A 23,494-nucleotide genomic window follows, 5' to 3' on the forward strand; every position below is an offset into this window, starting at 1 on the left:
CGTACGTACGTACGTATGTATGTATGTATGTATGTATGTATGCAATCATCCATGTATGTATGTGTGCGCGCGCGCGTGTATGTATATATGGAATAAGACTATTATTTTGGATATAAGATTATTAAGGACACCTTTGTATGAGCCAATTTGATACGTGTCGTGTTTTTATTGGTTCATGTGTAACAAACTCAAAGATTATCCAGTTATAAAATGTGTTAAACGGTTAAAGAAATGCTAATCACAGTGAAAAGCCTTTTCAAAGTCCACTGTGAGATTTTCTGATTTTCTGCAGCTGTAACCAATCTTACTGTCAACCTCTGAGAATTGTGCTGTTTGCTGTAAGTACGTTTGTTATTTGGATGGAATTCGTTTCATTTCATTGTTAAAAGAAATCAAATATTTTTGTATGCAAATAAGAAAACTAACACATACACACATATACCCATAGACGCATAGAACACTCGCATGCGGATACACTAATCACACATATATTTACACCCCCACCTCCACACACATAAACAAACACACACACATAGACATACACACATGTACCCATAGACGCATAGAACACTCGCATGCGGATACACTAATCACACACATATATTTACACCCCCACCCCACACACAAATATACAGGGACATAAAACGTCTTTGTCAGAATAATATTTCTATTGCCTTTTCTTTGAGATGTATTCAAGTTTTTCGCCAGAATTTAAGCTGTTGACAAGATGTTATTGCTTGAGTAAAGACATTTCTTCAGATCTGTCAATATGTGAATGCGTCTTTTTTTATACTTCTTTTATTTTTCAAAATTAAGATAAAGTTCTTTTTAAATCTAAAATATATTCTCCATCATTTTCTGCAATGCTCTTCTATCTGTCTAGTAGACTTGCAAGGCCCTTCTTCCAAAATTCACTTGCCCGTGACGAAAAATGCTCCTCCAGTACTGTTCTGGCCGCGTCTACAGAATTCATTTTTTTCCCCATCCAAATGATTTCAAAGACTGTGGAATAAATGATAATCAGATAATCCCTGCTAGTTCTTCCACAGTTACGATGGGATTTTGTTCCACCAGGGCTTGCAGATCACCCTCGTTGAGCTCTACAGATCTTCCAGGACGCGGCTCGTCTTCTAGGCTGTAGTTTCCGACTCGGAATTTCTGGAATCCCCGTTGACACTGTCTTACGCTTATTGTCCGATCCCCAAATACTGCATTAATATTCCTCGTACTTTCCGTTGCGTTTTTACCTTTATTGGATTCATAAAGCAGAATATGCCGAATATGCTCCTTTGTCACTTCCCTTATAGCTTTGGAAAAAATAACTTTAAAGTCGAACTGCACTCCTCAATACTTGCACTAAGAATAAGCACAAGGTAAAATTACTACCTGCTTTTATAGCAAGTTGATGCTGGTAGTTTATCTCGTCCACCACCAACTTTTAGTTCATGTAATTGAAAAAAAGACGTGTTACTTATGGGATGACCCAATATATGTATCACCTTGATCACCTTGACCGACCAGTCCGTCGGGCGTCCATTTGACACTGCTGGTCACAGCACGCTGTCCACTCCTCTCTGGATCGCGCCTTCCTCATCCACGTGGTCCCAATCGCCCTCCTAAAATCGTAACTCCACCGTCGTGGAGGCCTTCTGATTGGTCCGCTCGCGCGGGTACCACTCGACAACTGCGCGGGTCCACCGATTATCGGAGAGCCAGGCGACGTGTCCAGCCCATCTAAACTTGCTGCGTTTATATATATATATATATATTATTATTATTATTATTATTATTATTATTATTAGTAGTAGTAGTAGTAGTAGTAGTAGTAGTAGTAGTAGTAGTAGTAGTAGTAGTAGTAGTAGTAGTAGTAGTAGGCATCTATTGGTCTTCGAGAGGCCATGAATCTGCGCCCAGAGAAATCGTATCAGCCTTTGATGGTGGTGCAGCGTCTGCTGCGACTGAAGAGGTCCACACGGGAGCGGCAGTCACGCATACTGCGACTGCGTTCGAAAGAGCTCTCTACGGGCGCTACTAGTTTTTCCTTCCGTCGAGTGCGTTTTTCTTTGGTAGCGAGTTCCTCTTTTCCTTCCGCTCTCTTCATCCCCTTTTGCAGTATTTGTCTCCAGCACGGGCGATCATTTGCGACCTCCACTCAGGACTTCCGGATCAAGCGACTTCATATCTATCTTGCAGACGTCTTTGAAACGAAGATGAGGTCGTCCTCGTGTTCTTGTGCCGGTGGCCAATTCCCCATACAAGAGGTCTTTTGGGATCCTCCTGTCCAGCATGCGACGTACATGACCGAACCAGCACAGACGACGTTGCTGGAACAGGGTGAATATACTGGGCATTTTGGCTTAGTTGAGGACTTCGGTGTTGGTGATGTTGTCGGTCCACTTGATATCCAAGATACGTCTCAAATTACGAAGTTGAAAGACGTTGATGCCTCATGAAGCAGAGGCTCCACGTCTCACTGTCGTAAAGTAGCGTACTAAGGACGCACGCCTTATAGACAACAATCTTGGTGTTTGCAGCCAGTTTTATGTTTCCCCAGATTCTCGTTTTGAGCCTGGCAAACGTGGAGGATGCTCGTCCAATTCGCCTGCTGATCTCAGGGAGAGGTCATCAGAGATGGTGGAGACGAAGTAAGTGAATTCATGGACTACCTTCAGCAGCTTATAGTTGTTGTTGGTGATAGTGGGAGTGGTGGATGTACTTGACACCCTGGTCTTCTTCAGACTGATAGTCAGGCTGAATGCCTAACTGGCCTTTGAGAGTTTGTTCACGAGGTGCTGCATTTGCTCCTCAGAGTACGCTGTCAATGCTGCGTCGTCCATGAACAGAATTTCTTTGATGAGTACCTGACGAACACTAGATTTTGCTTTGAGCCTCGTCAGACTAAACAGTTTACCGTCTGATTTGGTATGAAGGTAGACACCATCAGTTGATGTCCCAAATGCATGTTTCAGCATGACTGTGAAGAAGATGCCAAACAAGGTGGGGGAAAGCGCATAGCCCTGCTTCCCGTTGCTACGTATGTTGAATGCCTCCAAAGAGCCATCAGATTGAACGACGCCTTTCATATCCGCGTGAAACGATTGGACAATCCTGAGGAGTCTTGGAGGACAGCCAATCTTGGCAAGGATTTTGAACAGGCCATGAAGGTGATGAAGAGTGGTTGCCTTTGCTCTCAGCACTTCTCCTATAGCTGTCGAAGAGAGAAGATCATGTCAATGGTGGAGCATTCTGATCTGAAACCGCACTGACATTCAGGGTAAAACCTCTCACTGATTTTCTATAGTCTGTTTAGGATCATGCGGGCAAAGACCTTCCCGACGATGCTTAACAGCGAGATACCTCGGTAATTATTGCAGTCGCTTCTGTCGTCTTTGTTCTTATATGGGGCGACAATGTTGCAGTCTATCTTGTCTTGCGAGACTCTTCCCTCCTCCCAGCACCGACACAGCAGCTTCAGCAAATGGCTAAGTAGAACTTTTTTTTTGCACACCTGATGATCTCTGGTGGGATGCCGTCCAAACCCGGTGCTTTTCCAGTGGGAAAGCCATTAATGGCTCTGCTCAGTTCTTCAGCAGGTGGCAGTGTGTCCAGCTTCCCCATGACAGGTAGGTGTTCTACGGTGTCTAGCGCGCTGTCCGAGATGCTTTCCTTGGCGTAGAGTTCGGAATAATGTACCCCCCCCCCCATCTTTCCAGCTGCTCTCTACTGACCTTGATGACTTCCCCTGATGTGGATTTGAGTGGAGCTGTCTTGCGACGGGTTGGGCCAATGGCTTTCTTGATCCCCTAATACATTCTGCGAATGTTGCCCGTGTGAAACGACAGTTGGATGTCTTCACATAGTTGTAACTAGTAGTCATTTGCACAGCATCTTACTGTCCAGTGCATCTTCCTTGCTGATCTCAATGCTTGCAGCGTTGCCCTGGTGGGTTGGTGTTTGTGCTTCAGCAGGGCAGTACGCTTCTCCTTCATGGACGTATTGAACTCTTTCACACTCGCCTCAAACCAGTCTTGTGTCATTTTCCTCCTTATCCTAAAGGCCCTCAGTGCGGTGCTATAGATGATATCCCTGAGAGAGCTCCATCTCTGCTGAATATTGCTTTCCGGTGGGTGTGCAAGGAGGGTGTCTTCCAGTGTCTTGAAGAATGCATCTGTCCTAGTTGACTGCTGGCTTGCAGCAGCATTGATACGCTGCTTGTCTGTGGGTTTGACGCGGTGCATCCTTTTTGGTTGGAATTTGAGATTGCAGCAAACCAGGGAGTGGTCTGTGTCACAGTCAGCGCTCTGAAAAGACTGAGTTAGAAGGACATTCCTCGGGTGGTTGCGTCTTGGGAAAATCAAATCTAGCTGGTGCCAGTGCCCTGAACGAGGGTGACGCCAGGAGATTGTGTTGAGCGTTAGTCTAGAAGCAGGTGTTGGTGTCACATAGTCTATGGAACATACAGAACTCAAGCAGCTGCTGCCCATTTTTATTCATGTTGCCAACCCCGTATCGATCCAGACATCCTTGCCAGGAGTTGTCATCAGCTCCCACTCTGGCGTTGAAGTGGCCAAGTAGCACCAGGTAGCTGGATCACCTGTATTTTCCTATAGAGCTGATCGTAGAACTTACCCTTGGCGTCTTGTGTGGAGTAAGCACCGATAATGTTGACAGGCCAATCAGAAGTTTGCAACCGGAGTGAGAGTATCCGAATCGTTGCTGCTGAGTTCTACTAACTTCAGAAGAGAGTTCTTCACAGCAAAGCCAACACTGTGTTCGCTGGTTTCATCTATGCTGTTTCCTTGCCAGAAAAAAGTATCCTCTCTTTCACGAAAGGTCACCGAATCTGGGAGCCTCGTCTCCTCATGTACTGCAATGTCCACTTGCAGTCGTAGCAGATCGTTGTTGATCATTGCTGTCTTGCGTGTGTCGCTGATCTTTTGAAGGTCTTCTGACAGAGCAGTTGTCATGGTCCGTATGTTCCAGCATTCGAGTCTGAATGCTGGTTTCTTGCGTTGATTGTTTGCCTGTTTGTTTGTTTTTCTTGGTGCAGTGTTTATAGCCCACGATTCAGGATATTAGTTTCCCTGAAGGCCACGCACCCAGTGGAACAGGCGGGCTGTGTCGGGACAGCACCTAACTGGCTGGTAGTTGCCAAGCTTGAGGCGAGCGGTAACTGTGAAGCACAATGGCCTCTCCCTCCTCTAACTGGGCCCCACCTGCGAGGTCATACGCTGTTTATCTTGATACGGGATCACCATGTTGTGCACATATGGTTGTGATGCATGTGCCTGGTATACCCTTATCAGACGGGTAGCCATGATGGAAATACTGGGCTTCGTATATTTTACCCCAGTGTCACTTTGATGGCATGCTCTGCTCTCTCCCTCAATGATGATGATAATAATAATGATAATAATAATAATAATAATAATAATAATAATAATAATAATAATAATAATAATTTCTTTACTGACCACAAGGGTTTACATTAAGAAAATACATTATGGACAGTAAAGGACAAAACAAAGAATGTATTGTGTGTATGTGTGTGAGTGAGTGTTGTGAGGATTTTGCGTGTACTCAAGACTAACCAAATTATAAAAAAGAAACAAATCAACAATGTGTAATCCTCATTAGGGAGGAGACGTTCGAGGGCTGCTCATGGAAAGACCCCTTAAAAATCATGGGTATCCTGACTTTAGGGCCAGGTGCCTTAACTAGTGCTCAGGTGCTTTACAAAAGGTTGAAAGAGGGGACAGAAAGCAGTTTTAAGTCAAGAAAAGATAGAAAACAATGAAGGCTAAAATGACGTAAGCAATACACAAGAATCAAATATCAAGAAAAGTGAACTTGAAAAAAGAGCCATAAAGAAGAAAGAGTGAAAAATATCCGTCAAATGTAAATAATGTAACTAATGTCCATAAAGAAGAAAGAGTGAATAGATACGTCAGGAGTAATGTTGGTGAATTTTGGGAAGCATGGAATTTTGCGTAGGATGCAGTGCCCTCACAGTTAACTGCTGATGTGCGTAGTTTATGCCATGTTTTGACAATTCTGAGCATGGAAAAATGTTTCCGAAAGTCATGAGCGTTGCACCATTTTGTTTTGTTTGTTTCTCTTCACTCGTACACGTGCGCGCGCGCGCGTGAATAACTTTTATGTCAGTAATACGTAAGTATGTGTGTGCATGAGTGTGTGTATGTCTTTGTGTCTGTTTGTCCCTACCACTTCTTGACAACCGGTGTTGGTGTATTTATGTCCCCGTAACAAAAGACACCTATAAAATAAGTACCACGCTTAAAACTGGATAAGTCCTGGGCTTGATTCATTCGACTAAAAATTCTTCAAGGCGGTGCCCCAGAATGGTTGCAGTCTAATGACTGAAACAAGGAAAAGAGCAAAGAAGTTCACATTTATAGAGAGAAAGACCAAATCTGATGACCGCACATAACGTTTCTTGTCTCTCCCGGGCAATTTCATCAGATCTATCATGTCTGGTTTGGTAGAAGTCTTGAAGGGAGATGTTCCACCAATATTCTTTCTATTGAACAACAAAAGCAAAAGTACTTATATATCGATCTCAGATCGGTATTTCCTATCAATGGCAAAGTAAGGCGGCAAACAGGCAGAATCGTGAGCATGCCAGACAAAATGGTTAGTGGCTGTTTGCCCGTTTTTACGTTCTGAGTTCGAATTCCACCGAGGTCGACTTTGCCTTTCATCCTCTCAGGGTCAATAAAATAAGTACCAGTTTCTTTTGGCCAAAGTCCATCCTTATATCAGCTGAAAAATGTTGTAATTAAATCCAGCTGTTTCTCAGCATTGTAAATATTTCTATTATAGATCTATAGATCGTCCACAAAGAAATTGTGGCTTACAGTAGTATCTTGTTGTTGTAGATCTCTCAATACATAATAACAGGATTTTTGTATTATGAAAGAAATGACAGTGGGTTTAGTGCCAAAATAAACAGTAACACAGACATACTGTCTCGCTGGAATATTCCTTTAGAAATATGCATAACGACAAAACAATCTTTCCGCTTTCAGATAAAAGTGCGAGGATTGTTGATTGAAGTCTTTGTGAATCTTTCAACATAATTAACTAGGTCAGTAGGTACTCTTACCAAGTGCTGTGACTTTGAGCAACAACGAGCGGAGAATAGAATCAGCCACATTTTTGCAATTGAATCGTTATTATTTTCTTCTATTTCCTTATTTCAGACGAAACAGGTTTATTTAATCAAAATTGTTAGACACAAACCACCACTATCCGCCCCCACCCCCCACTCTTTTTTCCTGCTTGTTCATCTGTTACTATATCGTTAGACTTACTTTGATCTTGGTCGAGACAGCTTGTCTAAACTTTATGCGTAATATTCAGCAAGCAATGGGACTCTGATTCTTTGCCAAGTCATTATTCATATTTTGGGCGAAAAAATTTATCCTCAGTGTAGAGAAGTTGCAGGTTTCGAAATAGTTATCCATAGATATTCTCCTTTTTGCTGATTTTGGAAGAGATGTTCTCGTCTATGATTGTACATTACTTTTCTTTTATCCCAAATAACTATGTTAGATCTGTTATGATTACTCACGGTATAAGTTTTGAATATTCCACCAATATTCTTTGTGCTAATATGTATCTATTCCATAGCAGCGGTGCTTTTTTAAATATTTATTCCAGGGCAGTCCTTTCTGTCGATTATATTGTATATTCTTGTAGCAACATCATATTCCAATGGGAAGTAGTACCTCGATAACATTTTTGAGCACCTACTGGTTAAATACGTTACGTCTTTTAAAGAAGAGTGACATGATCGACACTTGCGGTTCCAGATGAGGATTTTCAAGGCTTCGCAGTCTCGTTTGTCCGTGAAATATTTTATGGCAATCTCCTGGTCTTGGATTATAGCCTTCAAGGTGTGATTAGAACAAAGGACACAAAATAAGAACAATAATAAAGCTGAAGTGAAGAACGAATATATAGTGCGTGTGTTTATTTAGCAAAAGAATGTGACCGCCCCGAAATATAACAACACACACGTATATGTGTGTGTATATATATATATATAATATATATATATATATATATATATATATATATATATATATATATATATATATATATATATATATATATGTATGTCTGTGTGTGTGTGTGTGTGTGTGTGTGTGTGTGTGTGTGTGTGTGTGTGTGTGTGAGTCAATATTACTATTGATACAGGAATTTTTAGTGATTATTAATAGTTCTTGGGATTTGACATGAATGGTTCACATATCATCTAGCATCGAATCCAGTAGCACAAATGGCATGATGACAGGTACAACAGCAAACACATTTTAGGACACTGGTTTATTGTATGAAACCAGCTATGAAGATCGTACTTTTTATCTTGCTGTTCTATTCTCTGGTAGCACGTTCCTTGTCACAAGGATATATTTTCATCCATTCCTAATTACTAAAGAAATAGTTTTCCCATTGACAGCGATGTTCCTCGTTTGACTCTGTAGACCGCCTTCGTTTTATTATAAGACAGGAACATTTATCTTGGTCAAACTCTCTCCTTTTATCGATTGATAATGTCGTATTCAGGTAAAGATTCTTCTTCATAGCATTAATAGTTTTGACAATCTTTCAGATCATGCACAAAGAAGTTGTGGCAGATTGGTTCAGATTTCCTCAACAAAAAGGATAAGGGCTTCACTAAAAGTATTAACAGAAACAAGAAGAAACCGTCTCTTGCAATACTTTACTTTCTCAGTGATGTTATAATCACTTCCAATATGTAACGTCAGGATAATGGCCCAGGACGAAGCAATGTTGTCTATGGCTCTGACTACGGTCTCTGGAACTTTAGCAAATTGAATGACCTCTAGTATCCATGGTACGCGGAGCAGAATCAAATGTCTACATGAAACGCAGCCACACTTCAAAGAATTCTTTCCTATACCGACACACCCCTGACATCACAGATTTATTGTTCAAAACCAACTCACCTCATTACCAAACTCCTCCCCCCCCTCTACTTGTTCAGCAGAGATATTATTACTGTCATGGTGATCCCAGAGGAATAGGTTTAGATAGGCTTCATAAAATTTTATTCATTAGATGCTGACACGAAATTGGTGTGAGTGGTTTTGCTTTTATTATCAGATATGTTTATGTCAATGCCAGCCAGTCTGATATATTCATATCTTTGTTTGCTGATAAATTTCAATAACATAACCGTGATAAAATGTTTAGATTTTTTATTCTCCCAGCAGCCGACAGTCAAATCTCTCTCACCCTCTTTCTCTCCCTCCCTTTGTACCAATAGCTGACAATCAAATTGACGCTTTCTTATTTGAGATTTTTTCTACCAATCTCAAAGGCACCACCATTTAAAAAGTATACTTTGATGTGAGGCGAATCTTTTTCGTATTCCAGATTTATCTCCCGAATGAGTCACTATATTCCTAGAACGATTCTTTGAGATTTCTCTTGATTGTCTCCTCATCTCTCGGATAATTAGTTTCGATGAAATTTCGAATTATTTTTCTTTCAGCAACTCATTTCTGATGCTCTACGTATGGTTTTAATAACCGTAGGCACCTCTGACTTCCACATCTTCCAAATTCTGTTAATGTATCGCTTCGTCATTCTTGCTTTACACACAGCCCCAACGTGTGCAATCGTGTCACCAATTCCAAGCAGTTCGTCCTTGAAGATAGAAGCAGGCCATCGATATCCATATCTGATCAACAATCTTTGCTGCATTGATTTACTATATACGCTTAAGGTCATCGATGTAAACGAACGATATTAAGTGTTCTCTCCATCTCTACAGATGCTACCATGTAGCTTTGACATTTGCTCAACTGGACTGACAAAAGGTTCACTCCCAGAACGAACAGACAAGCTGACAGTTTGAAATATTCCTATCGATGACCTAATTTTGCTCCTGACTATAATCCTTGCTTCAGTTCTTACTGATAGTTACATCGACCATCATGTATATATATATATATATATATATATATATATATATATATATATATATATATATGTGTGTGTGTGTATGTATGTATGTATGTATGTATACGTATCTATTTAGTTATTAACGATGTGTGTATGTATGTATGTATGTATGTATGTATGTATACATGAATTATTTATATATGTGTATACGTTTGCATGTATGCTTGTGGTGTGATATAACCATATATGTGTGAATATATCTATGGTTACAGAATTTCTTATACTATCAGGAATTACAAAACCAACCCTATGAATGTGGCAAACAACTGATCGATACAATTTTCTTTCTTTCTTTATTTCTTTCTTGCCTTTTCTTTTCTTTCTTTCTTTCCGTACGCCCCTCTCCCACACACATGCATATGTATATGTGTGTAAGTGTACGTGTGTGTACGCATACGTACAGTTTTTGTATATTTAGCGATACAAAAGTCAATAAATCGTCATAGTGGAAGTGTTTAGAATCTGATCACGTCTATTATATGTAAGGTAAACAGGATTGAATATTTAATCTAGCTGGCTAACACATGACAAGCATTTACACATGTATGCATATATATATATATATATATATATATATATATATATATATGTGTGTGTGTGTGTGTGTGTGTGTGTGTGTGTGTGTGTGTGTGTGTGTGTGTGTGTGTGTGTATGCATGTATGTCCCTTAAGTTCGTTTACGCGATAATAAAATACCTTTTATATGCATATTCAAAATGCCTCCATCTCCTTCCTCTCTTTCCATCACCTCCACCCCTCCCCACCAAATACATACAGAAATGCCCACATACTCCAATCAATGTTTTCATTGGTCAAAATTCATCAACAACCCTCAGTTAAAAATCCATTAATGCCATATCAACCGAAGAAATGAATGCATGAACATGATCTACCCGATCTCCATAGCTACTACAGACTGTACTGTAATTATTCCAGGAATATGGACTATGATCTTAAGAAACATGTGATTTGTGGAAACGCGCGTAGCAATATATAAAAATATTTATAAATTCTCTCCATGGATTTACTATTATTATTATTATTATTATTATTATTATTATTATTATTATTATTTGTTTGGTTTTTGCTTTGTATTTGTACAAGCTGTCTCCAAGTCTCACTCAGAGACCTCAAGAGACAAGACAGAAGTTCAAGCTGGTGTTATGACTAGGGTGCCATATATTTGGTTTTGCTCAGAGTATTGTTCTAGAGAATGTCTGTCAAAACATAAGTAAATTAGAAGTTTGTTTTAAAAGTAATTTGATTATAAGATGCTGGTGTTGTGTTAAGATGACAGTAAAATGCGTTTGCTATTATGTACATTTAAAAGTATTTTGACAATGTTTACAGATTAAAATGTTTTGGGGATTACATAGACAATAGTTTACGTACGATATGGGCAGTTCCCATAAGCACTATTTTTTAAATTTCTTCCATTTTTGGATTTCCTGATATCTGAGACAGGTAGCAATCAGCCCCTTTTGCTATCATTCCTAGGACATCTATGACAGCAGGTTTTGTTTTAGTCTTGAGGTTCCACATTTTGCTAATTTCTATTTCAAGATCTTTATATTTGCTCAGTTTTTGGCAGGTCTTGACAGATACGTTTATATCGATTGAGACAGTCATATCAATAAGAAGGAATGATTTTTGTCTGAAGTCTTTCAGTATGATGTCTGGCCTATTTGCATCTATCTTCCTGTCAGTTTGAACGGTGAAGTTCCAGAGGAGTAAGATGTGGTCATTTTCAAGCACTGGTGGTGGTTTGTGTTCTCGCCAGTTTTTGTCATGGGGCAGGTCCAAATCTTTGCAAGTTACCCAGTGAATATACTGTGGTGCTCTACCATAGCTCTTGAGATACTCTGTAGGTGCAAGAAGATTATACATGGAGACAACATGATCGATTGTTTTATTTTGCTATTTACATACACATGTTGGGCTACTATCCTCCTCCTCCTCCTCCTCCTCCTCCTCCTCCTCCTCCTCCTCCTCCTCCTCCTCCTCCTCATCATATATATTTCTCTGTGTGTGTATGTGTGTTACAAAGCTTAACTGTAAGTTAAATAACAATGTGAAGATGGGCGGGGAAAAAAAGCTGGTTCGCACTTCAAGTGGGGGTAAAAATTTGAAGAAACAACGACAACGGAAACAGCAGTCACAATCACGCCAATACAAAGGACTGAAAAGCAAATTAGCCTCCGGTAAAGAACGACAGTTAAGAAACGTCAGATGTAAAACGGAGCTCACCGCAAAAAAAAAAAAAAAATCATCAAAAGTATAGTTAACGACTTCAGATACAACATAGCAATCTATGGACTATATAAATTTAGCAAAGCAGGATAGAAATGATGTAAATCATCTAATCGGCAGATGGTGGATATCACTCAATAAATAGATGATAAACAAATAAACAACTAAGATATGACACAGCTTAGTAAAAGAGGTGATTAGACAATGGATAGGGAGGGGGAATGATAGTAGATTAGGAGGTGGAATGACTTCAAATTTGGCGAATAGCAAACGATACGCAGATGAAGTGTTTCAGGAAAGCAATCTCAGACAGACTGCATCTAAAAAACAAATTACGTAGAAGCACCAGTGAAGCTGATCAACGAAAAAAAAGGAACCAACGAATTAACAAATGAAACGACGTCAACCATAAATAGCGTCTCTACAAAACAACATAAGAAACTAATCAATGAAACCTATAGACATAGTAGTAGTAGTAGTAGTAGTAGTAGTAGTAGTAGTAGTAGTAGTAGTAGTAGTAGTAGTAGTAGTAGTGGTGGTATGGGAGAATGCGCTGTAACAGTGCCTCCCCCATTTGTTGGTGATTCCTTACAACTGACAGATGACACTCTTCTGCACCACTCAGGTGGGTTTGTTTGGGTAGCTGATGCTGGCCAGGGTTCTACAGGGTCGGAGTACAAATTCTTCCTCAATCTTTTCTAGTCGCCTTTTAGTCGCAACGGAGACGTTGGGTCTATTCTTTGAATACAATATGGACATAGGCGAAAGGCATGGCTCTGTGGTAAGAAACTTGCTTCCCAACCACATAAGTCTGGGTTCAGCCCCACTACGTGGCACCTTGGGCAAGTGTCTTCTACTATAGTCTCGGGCCGACTAAAGTCTTGTGAGTCGATTTGGTACAGGGAAACTGAAAGAAGCCCGTCGTATATATATATATATATATATATATATATGTATGTGTGTGTGTGTGTGTGTGTGTGTGTGTGTGTGTGTGTGTGTGTCTGTGACTCTGTGTGTGTGTGTGTGTGTGTGTGTCTGTGTCTGTGTGTGTCTGTGTGTGTTGTGTGTGTGTATGTGTGTGTGTATGCGTGTGTGTGTGTGTATACACATCTGTGTGTGTGAGTGTATGTGTGTGTGTGTGTTTGTGGTGAAGGCATTGCTTAGTATTTAGGGATATTTAGCTCACGATCGTAAAGGCGTTCGAGTCCCAGCGGCGCTTTAAACAAAGCGCTTCATGTCACATTGTTCCAGTCCACTCGGCCGGTGAGAATGAGTTGTACTTATAATTCAGAGGAGCGAGCCTTGTCACACTCTGTGTTACGCTAAATCTTCCTGAGGAATATGTTAAGGGTACACGTGATTGTGGAATACTCCGCTATTTGTACGCTAATTTCACGAGCAGGCTCTTCCGTTGATTGGATCAACTGAAACACTCCTCGTCGTAACCGATGGAGTGCCAGTGTGTGTATGTGTGTGTGTGTGTGTGTGTGTGTTGCTTCAGAAAGGATTCAGTCAAATGCGGCTCAAGTTATGGCTGATCCTATTTTATAAATTTCGGTGATGCTTTTCTGTCCTTTGCGTTTTTATGTTCGTTAACCCCTCCTGGGCCGTTGGTGCAAGGACAACACAACTCAAACTAGCAACTCCCCTTATCCCAGGAAATGTTTTAAGGGGGTCTATTTTGTTAAGGCCGCCTACTTGGGGCCCCCACTACCCCCTATTTTTACTGCATGTAAAACTAGATACATGATATTGGCGACCAAATCGGAGCAATAACAATGAATTTCATACCATGGACTCTCAGGGAATATCGTAAGGAGGTTCAATTTCTGAAGGGCCGCTTAAATGGGGCCCCACTGACCCCCCTCCTCTATTCTTACTGCATTTACCTCGCTCCTAGTGAGATAAAAAAGAAGCTAGTTCGTGAATTCCATTCATGGAGTTTATTGTTTACAAGTATTGCATATGAACAAAGGCGTCCCACCCAGCCACGACTCTCTAGCAGTATAATATTCAGCATAAAACATCCAGGTCTGTATTATCCAACACATACATAACTTCTTTTCTTTTTAAGACTGCAGAGAGTAATTTGAAGTAGATTTTACTGCTGTTTCTAGCAAGTCAAACAATCGCATAAAGGCTCTTTCAACGCTTACAGATTTTGTTTGTGAGAGAAAAATCTTTGCCAACCAAGTTAACGTTCAAAATTGCTGCAGTAAATGTTAAATGAGAAAATTTTTAAACAAGTCAGCTGTTTACGACAGGTTAACAATTACACTGTTAGAGAAATGTTTTCTCACGTATGTAGATACTAGCTGACGTACCCGGTAATTCCCGGGAAAGCGGGGCTTATCTCTTGGTTCCGTTCTCATAACTGTTTCGCTAATCTAGTAACAACAATACAAAGTATGTAGCCCTTAAAACGGTTTTTGTGCATTTATTGAGAATACTTAACTGTCTTACACAGGATCTTGTTTTCAGGAATTCCCCAAAAGTTATGAATACCCAAATTGTGAAATCAGTTATGTAATAACATGAAATTAATTACCCGATAGTAAGAATTCAAATAAAGTAGCCCCGAAAAGGGTTTTAATACGTTCCCAGAGTATATAGAACTCAGGAGGAAATACTAAGGTATGTATACTAAAATCATGAAGCATGTTACGTAATAACAGGTTAATCAGATATGAGATAATTACAATTCAAAGTAAATAACTCTGAAAAAAGCTTTTGTGCGTTCGCAGAGAATATTACTCTCAGCGGCGCTAGTGTTAGTATATTCGTAAATAAGTCACTAACCAAAATAAGTGGGTATATTGTTTAGGAAAATACTATTTACTTGTTTAAGGGTTGTATTGGATAAATTGCAAAAATAACTGAAATAGTTCAGATACTAAGAAATAAGGATACTCAATTTGATTTATACGAAATAATTTACGAATATGAATGGGCTATTTCCCTTGGCTATACGTAAGGATACCTTTCAAGAGCGAATGGGTTATTTCCCTTGGATGTTTAAAAATAATATATTAGGTATATGTAGTAGATATAAGAATCCTTTCCAGGGGCCTTATTATCGATTTTTTCAACAATCTAAGTATGTCACTAGTTTTCCAGACATGAGTTCTACTCACGTGTCAAGTTTCATCAAAATCGATAAAACTATGTAGGAAGAGTTAGATAACAACGCCACAAACAATCACACCCACAGATTTCCACATATGTAGTAGATGAAAGAGATAATCTTAAGCATTCCACAGTTCTATTTCCTCTATCCCACTGCACATATTTCTTTTTTCTTGAGTCCTTGGAGCTGAGGCGTAACCAGATTTTAAAGTTAGTGGGAGCGAGCACATAAAAAAAAGGCTCCGTGACACATACGAAACAATTTTAAACTCATTTCTCTTAAATTATGCGAAATATTTCATTAGTTATAATACAGTAATGCCTCGCCATATCGCGGTTTATTATTTAAGCTTCCGTCGATTCCTTCGTGGTGTTGTTTTGCATTTAAAATAAAATAAATATATACAAATTATGAAAATAATAATAATAATAATAAAATATACAGTACAGTACTGTTTCTACTTCGCGGATTTTCACCTCGGTGGTGGTTTGGAACGTAACACCCGGGATAGTCGAGGAATTACTGTAGACATATTTCTAATTTACATTCATTAACTTCATGTCTCATTATGTATGAAACTTACAACTACTGACACAGGTAAGTAAAGAGTTAAAACAACTGTTGAAAGGGCGCCAATTTTGGAAAATGCATTCGACGTGGAGGGCGATCGCACCACTTGCTCCCTCCTATATTAGCTACGCCACTGCCAAGGACTTCTAGGGTTGGTTATCGGTTTCCATGGCATCTAAGTGATCGAGATCACATCATTTTACCTAAACGAGATACTGGTCCGTTGCAGAGTTCAGGGTCAACAATTTTGAAAGGAGGGGTCAAGTTGATTACATCGACCCTAGTAGTCGAAAGGTACTTTATTTTTACAGCCCTGAAGAGATGAAGGGCAAAGTTGAGCTCGGCAGGACTCGAATTCAGAACGAAAAGAGCCAGAAGAAATGTTAAACATTCTGCGGGCACTCCGTCTCGCCACATCGATCATACGGTAATAAACATTTTTCATATGCGATTGATGATTGGTTAATTTTCATATGCGATTGATGACTGGTTAATTTTCGTATGCGATTGATGATTGGTTAATTTTCATATGCGATTGATGACTGGTTAATTTTCGTATGCGATTCACTTCGCCACTCAGAAAATAAACCAAAGTGGAGATGAGATGTCGTATTTATAAATGGTGTCTTTATCAAAGGAATTAATAAAATATGCGAAGCGAAAGACGAAGTGCATTCCATAAGTTTGAGACTTTTCTTAATAAGAGGCACTTATAATTACGCTAGATTAACCTAGATTATATCCTAGATTATACATCTAATAATCTGACCTGCCAACTTTTGTTATTCCAGATTGAAAGAGACGATTGTAACCATTAGCGTAGCAAGAGTGTGTGCCGCCCGGGGCAGCTTTCGTTTGCCGCCCCCCCACCCCCGGACCCCACAAAAAACACATATTGCCTACAGCAGTAGCCTACAACAGAATGAAAAGTGCCGCCCATTTAAAAGCACAGGAGTGGCTGTGTGGTAAGAAGCTTGCTTCCCAGCCACATGGTTCCGGGTTCAGTCCCACTGCCTGGCACCTTGGGCAAGTTTCTTCTATTATAGCCTCGGGCCGACCAAAGACTTGTGATTGGATTTGGTAGATGGAAACTGAAAGAAGCCCGTCATGTATGTATATGTATATATATATATATATATATATATATATATATATATATATATATATATATGTATGTATGTATGTATGTATGTATTATGTATGTATTTGTGTGTCTGTGTTTGTCCTCCGTCCATCGCTTGACAACCGATGTTGGTGTGCTTACGTCCTCGTAACTTAGCGGTTCGGCAAAACAGCTCTATAGAATAAGTACTAGGCTTACAAAGAATAAGTCCTGGGAGTCGATTTGTTCGTCTAAAGGCGGTGCTCCAGTTTGGCCGCAGTCAAATAATTGAAACAAGTAAAAGAATACCCCCCCCCCACACACACACATCCTGTCATTTCCTTCCACTTTGCTAGTATCACTAGGAAGTCGAACTACCGATCCCAAACGTTCTGCTTGAGGTCGTAATATTTCTATTGAATAAGGTGGTGAGCGGGCAGAAACGCTAGCACGTCGAGCGGTATTTCGTCTGCCGTTACGCTCTGAGTTCAAATTCCGCCAAGGTCGACTTTGCCTTTCATCCTTTCGGGGTCGATAAATTAAATACCAGTTGCGTACTGGGGTAGATCTAATCGACTGGCCCCCTCCCCCAAAATTTCGGGCCTTGTGTCGAGAGTAGAAAAGAATATTTCTATTGAATGTAAACGTGTTTATAATGTTTCATTTGTCTGCTAAATTCCTTGATGGTGCTTCATTTCTTCTTTACAAGTGAAAATGTTACAAAGAGAAGCCATGTTGTTTGTTGTGTTGTCGATGGTTTTGTTCCTGATAAATCCCGCCGAACTCATCTGGATGCCGTCATCTCCATGTGCACTCAATACAGTGAACTGCTTGAAGAGCAAAAGTTGTGTTAAAGATTTATATCGCTGCAAATGTAAGCCCTTTGGTGCATCTTCTGCACGAAATTTTTGCTTGTAAGTATACATATTTTATTAACAGAAATAACATTTAATTCAAACATCTTGTTCAAATAATTGGATTTTTATCTATATATACAGTGTGTGTGTGTGTGTGTGTGTGTGTGTGTGTGTGTGTGTGTGTATGACTGTGTGTGTGTGTGTGTGTGTGTGTGTATGTGTGTGTGTATGTGTGTGTGTGTGTTTAGCAGAAAAGTATAAATTTTACATGAAGTGCGCACTTTATTCTGCTCAATAACTGTTTCATGAAGACAAACATCATTAAATGTTTAATTACATAATTGGGAAGCACAATTAATTTAAATTAAGATTATTTAGAAACTCTGTTTACCAAAATTCCCAAGACTATCATTTTATGTTAACGAGAAAATTGTGACACATCGAGACAGAGAGTTATTCTTTGATGTCTATACTTCCATTTCGAAATGAATATGTGTGTGTGTGTGTGTGTGTGTGTCGACGAAGGCGCATGACCTAATGGTTAGGGTGCTGTACACACGATTTCGAGTTTGGTATCGATGCCCAGATAGGGATTGCATTGTGTTCTTGAGCAAGATACTCTATTCAAAGTTGCTCCAGTCCACACATCCGTAAATGGTTGACAACGCGACGGACTGGCGTCCTGTTCAGGAGCGGTTGGGGGAAGGGGTTGTCCTGCCCACCTAGACAGCGGCGGGGTGACATCTTTCGAAAGCTACAACAATGCAAGGAAGCGCATTGTGACCAGCGTTGCGCAACAACATCCGATGGTCTGGTCAATATGACCAGATTAACTATGCAGGTGACTAGCCCGTATTCTACCTGATTGGATATTTGGGTATCTCAGCAGTGATTCCAGATGGACTGGGTCTTTCCCGGTTTTCATGTCTTTAATTGCCTTATCTACCACTAGGATAGCCGGTCTTCCTGTTTGATCTACGTGAGGGCAACCCTCTTTATCCCATCGATTCTCCACATTCAACAGTTTTTCTTTGTAACTTTTCCTCGCCTTTTTTTGTCCAAAATTACCCATCCGCACACACTTCTGTGTGAGCAATCCGGAACACTTCAAGTCTCTGATCTTCACGCTGTAGGACATCGGCAAACCTCTTCCTTTCTGCTTCTGCCCTAGTTAGATAAACTTGACGTCTAGCCTTCTGATAGGATTCTTTGCTACCCCGCCCCACTTTTCCACTCTTTCCAGACCCGTCTCTTCTCTTTTATAGTTCTGTCAATGTCACTGTTCCACCATCCACGTCACTCTTGTCTTTGCCCCATTCACAGTTAGCCTGTTGCTCTCAGTAGGTTGTCCCGCTGGAACTTTCAGTGGTCCTCTATGTCATATGTCTCCATCTCTCCCTCCTTCTCATCAAAGGCCTCGTTATGGACATCTCTAAGTCTCTGTTTGTTTGAAGAATCCTTGAGTTTTCACAACCTCCTTTTCCATATCAGCTTGCGTCTCTGGATCTGTCTGGCCCTACGCCTGTAGTCACTAACCAATAAATAAATATATATATAGTTTTCGAACTTTATTGGTTAGTGACTTCAGGCGTAGAGTGAGACGGCAATCCAGCGTCTAAATCATTTTGACCAAAGCCGGAGAATCAAACAACCAATGAGTTTATATACTCAACAAACTCAGTAGCTACAGAAAACTGGGTCTACTCATTTGCATACTATTCGTGTTTCGAACTTTATTTAAGATCAGCGGTCTGTCGACGGAGATCCCAATCCACAAAGTATCTGGGGATGATATGATAATATATGTAACCTCTGTAGTAGATATATATATATATATATATATATATATATATATATATATATATATATATATATATATATATATATATATATATATATATATATATATATATATATATATATATATACATATACATATATATATACATATATATATACAGAATGTAACCTCGTGGGCATCGGTACCATTTTCCTCTTTCTCCGTTCTTCCATTCTCCGAACTTTCCATCTTTCCGACGAAGGGCTACGCCCGAAACGTCATACGCTCTCTCTTTCCTTTCCTGAGCGTCCAATAACACTATCCGTATCACGTCCTCACTTTGTTGTTTTTTTTTGTTATTGTTTTTTTGAACTTATATATATATATATATATATATATATATATATGTATATCTACTATAAAAATACTCTTGTGTTGTTTCTGTATACATGACAAACATACATGCGCGCCCTCACACACACATATAGACGAACGCACATATATACACACACACACACACAGTGGTAGAGACACACACCTACTTACACAGCCCTACACACACACAGACACACACACACACCCATACATACGCGCACGCCTACATACACAGCCACATACATATGCACACACACACACACACACAGGAGTGCACACACAAAATAAACCTGGCACATATCCTTACGCTCTCACACACATACGCACGCACACACACATAAACACACACATACACATACACACACGCAGACACACCTCTCACATACGCAAACACACACATAAACATACATAAACGTACACACATACACATATACACACATGCACACACGCACACACACCTCTCACATACACAACACACACACACAGAGGAACGCACATATACACAACATACACACACACACACGCACGCAAACATACACAATATACACATACACGCACGCACAAAAAATATACACACACACGCACACGGACATACACATACAGACACACATAAACACACACGCGCATACACACACAAATGCACCCACCCACATACACATACACACGCACACACACCTCTCACCAACACAACACACTCACACAGACACGCATACAATCACACACACATGGGCAAAAACAACACACGCACATACAGAAGCAAACGCACGCACACACACGTACACAGCAACGCACATATACACAACATACACATACACACAAACACACACGCACGCACAAAAACATACACATACACACACGCGCACGTACAAAATACACACACACACGCACACGTACCCAACACCTACAACCGCACACAAACACACACACGCACACACACATACTCAAAGACTGCCTGCTGACCTTCCACTGACCATTGTCCATAAGCACCCACTAACTATTCCTGCTACTAATTCCTTCCACTACGTCACACACACACACAAATACACACATACACACTAACAGATAAACCACCAAACCACGCACACACACACACACACACACACACACACACACACACACATACATACGCACACACACGTTCTGTTATTACACACACACTTGCAGATCCTCGCGCACGCACACATATTCACCTTCCTTTTTAACTCTCCTGTCTTAGAAAGAACTTTTCCTCCACCACCTCCTCTTCCGGTCATTCCACAATGTAACCTCGTGGGCATCGGTGCCGATTTTTTCTTCCTCCGTTTTTCCATTCTCTGAACTTTCCGTCTTTCCGACGAAGGGCTCCGCTCGAAACGTCATACTTTCTCTCTTTCCTTTCCCGAGCGTCTAATAACACTATCCGTATCACGTCCTCACTTTGTTGTTTTTTGTTATTGTTTTTTGTCTTTTTTTGAACTTATATATATATATATGTATATATATATATATATATATATATATATATATATATATATATATATATATATATGTATTCGTCTCTTCTTTCCGCAGAATGTGTTCAGTACTCTTGAGGACTCAGTGTTCCTGCTGTTTGGTAAGAAACAATTGTATCGTAAATACAATAATGATCCTCTTATTTCAGATTATTAAACTAAAATAGAATGACTGATGTAACTATTACAGATGCTCATTACGTATTATATATGATTAAATGGTAGTAGTAGTAGTAGTAGTAGTAGTAGTAGTAGTAGTAGTAGTAGTAGTAGTAGTAGTATTGGTGGTGGTGGTGGTGGTGGTGGTGGTGGTGGTATTGATGGTTGGGGTTTCTTTACTGCGAGTAGGATGACAAAGTCAGGATGCAGAAACGAATTATATAATATTATGATATAGCGTGGGTTTCTATATGGAATATATACACATAAACACCGTCTCTCTCTCTCTCTCTCTCTCTCTCTCTCTCTCTCTCTCTCTCTCTCTCTCTCTCTCTCTCTCTCTCACACACACACACACACACACACACAGTACACGTGCAAAACTGTTTATTCGCAGAAATATACGAGCAAATGCAGGATTTGAAACTAGGTTAAAATGGAAACTTAGAAAGATATAATACGATTATTATATAGCGTTGTTGCATCTGGTTTCAACCAAATAATCATTTTTTAAAAAAACTTATGATTTCAGAGTTAGCTGCGACATCATCAGAAGTAACCGAAAAGCTGCTTTTTCGTATGATTTCCGAAGTCTTATCACATAATACATTGAAAAACTTCCATAAGAAGCTGTATAATTCTGAGAGTCTTCAATATTAAAGAAAAATTACTTCAGACCTGTGTCAGCTCTTTCTTTATTAATGAATTATTCTGACTGATGATTGCAGTTGAAATTAATTATTTGCTAATCTATCGATTTCCCTTATCATCATTGTCATCAACGTCGTCATCATCGTTGCCATTAAAAATAAAAGAAATCATCATCATCATCATCATTATTATTATTATTATTATTATTATCATTATTATTATTATTATTATTATTATTATTATTATTATTATTATTATTATTATTATTATTATTATTATTATTACTATTTTTATGGCGGCGAGCTGGCAGAATCGTTAGCACGCTGGACGAAATGCTTCGCAGTATTTCGTCTGTCTTATGTTCTGAATTCAAATTCCACCGAGGTCCAGTCTACCTTTTATCAATTCGGTGTCGGTAAAATAAGTACCATTTAAGCGCCGGAATCAATTTAATCGACTAACCACTCCCTCGAAATTGCTAGCCTTGTGCCAAAAATTGAAATCCTTATTATTAAGGCGGTGAGCTGGTAGAATCGTTTGCGCGCCGAACGAAGTGCTTGGCGGTATTTCGCCCGTCGCTATGTTCTGAGTTCAAATTCTGCTGAGGTCGACTTTGCCTTTCATCCTTTCGGGCTCGATAAAATAAGTACCAATTGATCACTGGGGGTCGATGTTATCGTCTCGTCCCCCTCCCCCAAATTGCTGCCCTTGTGGCAAAAATTTGAAACTATAACTATTATTTCTCTTTATCACAGGTTTTGCTGGAGCTCTTGGAGTCTTGCATGCATAGCAGGCTTTACTACCTGCAGCCTACGGTATCATGCTATCCGTTCTTTTCAGTTATCTAACACTTTTCTGATTATTCTGGCCATGCCAAGGAGGCAGACCTTTTGTAACAGTTCTACTGGGCCCTCTATTCCAATTTCCTTTATATTCCCATTGATGCCTTCTGATACTGTTCCCAAAGACCCAACAATAATTGGCACTACCTTCACCTTCTTCATTTTCCATAGTCGGGCTATTTCGTACTTAAGAGGGTTGTATTTATCTATCTTTTCGCCTTCCTTCTCGACTATTCGTGGATCAGAAGGGCATGCAACATCAACTATATAGC

General features: G+C 39.8%; 1 long non-coding RNA gene across 2 annotated transcripts; it reads left to right on the plus strand.

Annotated features, from left to right (window-relative positions):
* The first annotated feature begins 207 nt into the window (after positions 1-207).
* On the plus strand, positions 208-22,404 carry LOC106872626 (uncharacterized). Of its 2 annotated transcripts, XR_016242749.1 has the most exons (5): positions 237-338; positions 16,275-16,390; positions 17,775-17,979; positions 21,629-21,671; positions 22,262-22,404. It is a non-coding gene; the product is annotated as an uncharacterized LOC106872626 (long non-coding RNA). The 2 variants fall into 2 exon arrangements; XR_016242750.1 differs by lacking the exon at positions 16,275-16,390 and having other exon boundaries at positions 208-338.
* The last annotated feature ends 1,090 nt before the right edge of the window (positions 22,405-23,494 follow it).

This window comes from Octopus bimaculoides, chromosome 8 (assembly GCF_046866305.1).
Source record: "Octopus bimaculoides isolate indiv1 chromosome 8, ASM4686630v1, whole genome shotgun sequence".
In the NCBI taxonomy this organism is placed as follows: Eukaryota; Metazoa; Mollusca; class Cephalopoda; order Octopoda; family Octopodidae; genus Octopus; species Octopus bimaculoides.